Here is a 6594-nt window from a genome sequence, read left to right on the forward strand (position 1 = left end):
CCTAATCCGAGCTCGGTATCCTTCTCTAATGGCCTCGTTGTCGATGAGACGTTAAACACTAACCTTCTCCTCCTCTTCCTCCTTCTCCTCCTGTTTGCACTATTCAACATGCGTAGTTGCGAGGTACGCTTTTGGTATCTTTGCCTACAGTGTGCTTGTGTCTTCCTTGAGTGCACTGCACAGTTAGTCTGTGACAATCCAAGCAGTAGGCTGTGGGATTTACCAATGAAGAAAAAGCTGACATGTTCATGATGTATGGAGAGTGTAGGAAGAATGCAGTTCGTTCTTGTACAGTGTATGCAGCAAGATATCCCAATAGAGGTCAACCAACTCGTCTATTATTTATCAATCTCTTAAACCACTTACATGAAAGTGGTTCAAAATGGTTCAAATGGCTATGAGCACTATGGGACTTAACTGCTGTGGTTATCAGTCCCCTAGAACTTAGAACTACTGAAACCTAACTAAGCTAAAGACATCACACACATCCGTGCCTGAGGCAGGATTCGAACCTGCGACCGTAGCGGTCACGCGGCTCCAGACTGTAGCGCCTAGAACCGCACGGCCACTCCGGCCGGCCCATGAAGTGGAGAGTGTAACATGTACACACATAACAGAAGGAAACATGTGCTGAAAGAAGAGGGTGAAAATAAAGCTCTTGCTGCTGTTGCAGTTGATCAGCATGTTGCCGATCATGCAATCGCATGAGGAAGTGTTATGAGTCAGGCAAGTGTCTTATGCAAATAGTGGGACAAAGACAGCATCCGCACACATTGCAGGGTGCCTACATCAGGGGCACATACATTCAGGGGCAAGCTTATTGCTCTATTTTGATTGACAGGTTCTTAACCTATTGTTCCGCTAAGAGGATTTTGGAACTCTGGGGTAATCCATTCTTTTGATGGACAGTTCCTTAACCTATTGTTCGATTAAGTGGTTTTCAAAGAAACTCATACCCTTCCCCCTCTCTCTCCTCCTCTCCCTCCCCATTCTCCTCCCTCATCCCTCTGGGAACTCTCCTCGCCGATACAATCACACTCTTGATATCAATTTGATTGACTAATTAATTAAATCGATCAATTGAACTCCTCCAACTCGGGAAAATCCCCCAGCCCTCTCTCTCCCATCACCCACCTGGAAATTGGCGGGAAAAAGACTCAGTTGATTGACTATTTGGCGGGAAATCGATTGCAGTGTATGGAATATTGTTTAAATAATTCAGGCAATGTGTGGATTATTGTTTATTTCAACAATTTATGGAATACAAAGCTGTGCTAGGAATATAGATTATTTATTTAGTTAAAGAATTTGTCGGGAAATTTACTGTAGTGTGTGGAATACTGTTCATTTAAACAATTTGAGGGTGGCTAGGCAGTATGGAATATTTAAACAATTGTGCCCATTTTTATTCTGATCGTTCATGGAAACACTGAGTGGGCTTAGTTTATATTTGCTGCTGGAGTCAGGAATTGTTAGGTTCTTGTTTTTTATTTTTCCCTACTTTTTGGAGCACATTGGTGTCTAAACACAAAGGGGAAAACCAGAACAATTACATATCTAAAAGTTCATGACATATTTTGAAACCCACCACCATTTTCTGCAGATGGACAAATTACTAGAATCTCAGCAGCAAACCATTTTGTACAGATCGAGAAACATACAGCAGTCATATTGCACTAACAGTTAAACCCTGCAAAAATTGTCTACACATCATGAATGGAATGAAGTGCAGTACGTTAGCCACCACTTGGGCATTCATGCACTTGTATCTATCTTTAGGGCGCTGCCATGGAGGTCAAAATCGCCCAGTGTCCTAATTACAGGTTACTGAATACCACAGACCGTACATCAGCGACGTTTGAGAGCACGAACACCCTCCTCCACCACACCGTTTTCTAGCGTTAAAAGGTTTTATTGCTTTTCACATTTAACCAAATATAACATTGATGATGATAATTTATGGCAATGTTTACCGACAAGAGAAAGAATGCAACCTTTAACACTAGATTGCGTACTCACGGCAGTTCTCCTTGGCCGTTTTTTGGTACGACTTGGAAAGAGAGAAAAATTAATGAATGATCGCCGATGCGTCGGTTCTCGATTGTGTTCAGGAGACGTACAGATTGATTGCGCGAAAATACTTTCTCAAATCACCTCTTAACCCGGATTGCTTTCACGCAATCAGACTCTTCAACGAAATTACCTAAGGGATCTATTTGAATAATAAAAAAAAAATTGGAAATGAATGCAAAACAGTGAATTTTTTTAAAAAAGTTGTCAGATCGGAAATTGAACACATTAATGGTCTCCCAAATACAATCGAGACACCGCGATAAAGAGCGAACCTGTAACAAAGTTCATTTAAACACAAACATTATTTGTGGTTAATTTAAAGAAAAGAAAAAGCATAGATTTTCTGTACTGTGAAGCATCAATATATTCTCAAAGAACAAAGGCGTTAAACTATAAACATTAACAAATTTACAATGAATACAAAACTTACATTTTTATGTTTTTCTCATACATGGAGCAATCCAACAATCGCTGCTTTTGTATGTGTGATATTTTGTAAAAATTGTGTCCTGGCGTGCGCGTAAGTATTTTTTATCGTCACAAGGTTTACAAAAGCGTTTTTTTTCTCTTGGTGATAACGTGGTTTTTTACACTAAATGAAATGTAACTTGTAGCGGTGCTACATAACACGTCTTAACAAGTCGGCGACCAAACATCAAAGGTAATGAAGTACATGTTAACATATCGGCGACCAGAAGTACAACTAACTATAAAGACTTTAGAATTTTCCTAATAAATGATAAATTGTTCTTTCTTCTGTTTCGCAGCTTCTTGCTATCAAGCGCTGCGGCAATGATTTTAAATATCTGCGCCCAGCGAGTCATAGTGTTTAAAAGTACATTTTAACGCTGGCCGCGCGTCTTGGTACAGGCGCACGTTATAAACAGATTTCGTTTCTTTACTCTCACGTTGTCATGCTTAGTATCATTACAAACTACAGCTCGATGGCTGTCCTTTTCTCATATGCAAAATGTCAGAAATCCAATAATATCACAGTTTCCACTAACCATATCTGGTGAAAAAAAAAAAAAAAATCCTACCGATCACACAAACTAGCGATCGTGAGGTGTGCTCCATTCACATAAGCACTTCACATAATATTCAAAAAACTGGTGATTTCTCAAACTGGGGAAAAATCCAGAATGGGGTGCCAGAAGGTTCGGTCTTGGGTCCTCTGCTATTCTTAATATATATTAATGACTTGCCATTCTGTATTCACGAAGATGCAAAGCTGGTACTTTTTGCTGATGATACAAGTATAGATATCACACCCAACAGACAAGAATTAACTGGTGAAATTGTAAACGATGTTTTTTAAAAAATCATTAAGTGGTTCTCTGAAAATTGGCTCTAATTAGACTTTGACAAAACACAGTATATACAGTTCCACACAGTAAATGGAATGACACAATTAATAAATATAGACTTCGATCAGAAATCGGTAGCTAAGAAAGAATATTCAAAATTTCTAGGTGTATTCGTTGATGAGGGGTTGAACTGGAAAAAACACACTGAGGATCTGCTGAAACGTTTGAGTTCAGCTACTTATGCTATTAGGGTCATTGCAAATTTTGGCCATATACATCTCAGTAAATTAGCTTACCACGTCTATTTTCATTCTCTGCTTTCGTATGGCATCATATTATGGGGTAACTCATCACTGAGTAAAAGAGTGTTCATTGCACAAAAGCGCGTAATCAGAATAATTGCTGGAGCTCATCCAAGATTATCGTGCAGACACTTATTTAAAGAGCTAGAGATCTTCACTGTAGCCTCACACACACACACACACACACACACACACACACACACACACACACATATTCACTTATGAAGTTTATTGTTAACAATCCAAACGAATTCGAAAGTAATAGCAGTGTACACGGCTACAACACTAGGAGAAAGGATGATCATCACTACTCTAGGTTAAATCTAACTTTGGCTCAGAAGGGGGTAAATTATGCTGCCACAAAAGTCCTTGGTCACTTACCTAATAGCATCAAAAATCTGACATTATGCCACATAGTATTTAAAAGGAAATTAAAAGAATTTCTTAATGGCAACTCCTTCTACTCATTAGATGAGTTTTTGGATGTAGTAAGTGACTAATTTCCCCAACCCCCACAAAAAAATATTAAGTATCATGTAATATTTTGTGTAATGTAATATCTTGTGTAGACACCTTTTACTAACCTGGCACGTTCCACATCATTACGAAGTGTCGTGTTCATGATCTATGGAACAAGTACTAATCTAATCTAATCTCTAATCACTGACTTCAGGGTAACCCCCAGCGCATCGGCCAGGAGAGACACTCTTACGCGCGCAGGCCGTGTCTGTCCAGACCGAATGCATGGATGCTTGCAGCACAACTATCGGGCACAATAAATTGATCAGCCGCAAATTTTACGTCGCGATTGGGTTTTTAAAGCACTATAGAATTCCTAAACTGATCTTCTCCTCCACACCCGGAAGGAAGGGGAAGGGGCTACCACGTGATGGGATAGTAATAACAACAAATACCTCCGCAAGACAGAGTTTGCTGCGGTGTGTTGAGACGCACTAAACACGACACACTGAAAACACAATCCAGTGGCAGTCATTGTCGTGGCTAGATGTTAGAGATCTCTATCAGTCGGGAATTTGACGTTATTAAGGCACTATAGAATTCCTAATTTGGTTCTCTCCACTACATTCGGAAGGAGGAAGAGTCTACGTCGTGACAGAATAGAGACAACAGCAAATACCACTGTAAGAGTCCAGTGCGTTGCATTGAGAAGCACTAAACACGACGCACTTAAACTACGATCGAACCCATAGCAGTAGTTGTCTTGGCTAGATATCGGAGATCACTGAAGCACTCGCACATTCCACACACTCAAGTCCTGACATGCACACGAACCACAGCTTCCGCAGCCGCAGTGGGCGCGCGTGTATGCCAGAGTGAATCACCCCTAGCCAACGAGGGTATCCATGGATGATTGGAGTGGGAGGAATTCGGATGTTATCAATAGACCCAGCGCAAACTCCCGTCATTTTGAATTTTCTCACACGTAACATGCATGTCTGCTTCCATCCCCGCCAACCCAGCACAATGGTCACTCAGCTAGCCCCCGCTGCCGTGGGCAAGATCAGACAGGTCGGCGCATTCTTTGTACCTAATCGCCCATCACAGGCTGAGCTAATCCGCAACTTCCGGTCGCCGAAGTCTAGTGACCCCTTCTGCCGACAGTCGCGGTGCACGGTGAAACAACCGTCGTGTACCGCCGTGCACTGCGAAACAAACAGCTGCGGCTCGGATGTATACAGTAGTTCTAATCAATTCCGTCCCGACGCAGACCTTCCAGTTCACAAAATTCTCTTTACCCAATCAGAGACAGCGATGTTCTTGGCGACATATCCCGAAATTCTCACGCAAAATGTAGATTTCTCGTTTTTATGCAAGTTATTTTCGGTCACAGAAGAAACCAGGGCATACACGCTTTTCACATCGATAAAGTATCGTTACTCGTTATGAAAATCCTATGACAATATGGCAAAGGCTACCTTTCCTCTAAGTATTCTCTCACCACATAGAAAAAAATCAGTCCTAATCAGCTTAATACGAGGGTAATCCCAAAAGTTAGGTCTCCTATTTTTTTATAAGTACAGAACTCTGTTTGTGTGGCAGTTGGTGACACTGTTATGAAGAGTACTGCACGCGCTGCTTGTAAACATGCGCACGCCGCGCTGAGGCGCTCAGTCTTGGCTTGGCAACCGTTGAGAATGGAGCTACCGTTCGATGTTACCGCCAAGTGCGAATTGCGCGCAGTTATTCGGTTTTTGAACGCAAAGGGCACTGCGCCGATTGAAATCCATCGCCAATGGACGGAAGGGTATGGTGGGTCGTGCATGGATGTCAAAAATGTCCGTAAGTGGTGTAGAGAGTTTGCAGCTGGTCGGACCGAAATTCACGTTGAACAAAGGAGCGGGAGACCGTCAATTTCTGAGGAGACAGTGTTGAAGATTGAGCAAAGCATGGGTAGAGATCGGCGGATCACCCTGGACGATCTCTGCACGTTGGTTCCTGAGGTTTCCCGAAGCACCGCTCACAGAATTTTAACGGAAACATTGAACTACCGGAAGGTGTGCGCAAGTTAGGTGCCACGCATGCTGACTGAGGACCACATGCGGCAACGGGTTGATGCTTCCCGCTTATTTCTTCACCGCCTTGCAGCCGAACAGGACAACTTTCTGGACTCAATTGTCACGTGTGATGAAACCTGGCCATACCACTTTACACCTGAGACCAAGCAACGATCACGCCAGTGGCGGCATCCTTCTTCGCCAAAGCCGCGGAAATCCAAACAAAGACAGTGTGCCGGTAAAGTCATAACAACCGTATTTTGGGATCGGAAAGGAGTATTGTTGGTCGACTTTATGCCCACTGGGACCTCAATTACCGCTGACAGGTACTGTGCGACTCTGAAAAAACTCAAACGGGCAATTCAGAACCGGAGAAGAGGAATGCTGAGCAAGGGC

Source organism: Schistocerca americana, chromosome 2, assembly GCF_021461395.2.
Source record: "Schistocerca americana isolate TAMUIC-IGC-003095 chromosome 2, iqSchAmer2.1, whole genome shotgun sequence".
Lineage (NCBI taxonomy): Eukaryota > Metazoa > Arthropoda > Insecta > Orthoptera > Acrididae > Schistocerca > Schistocerca americana.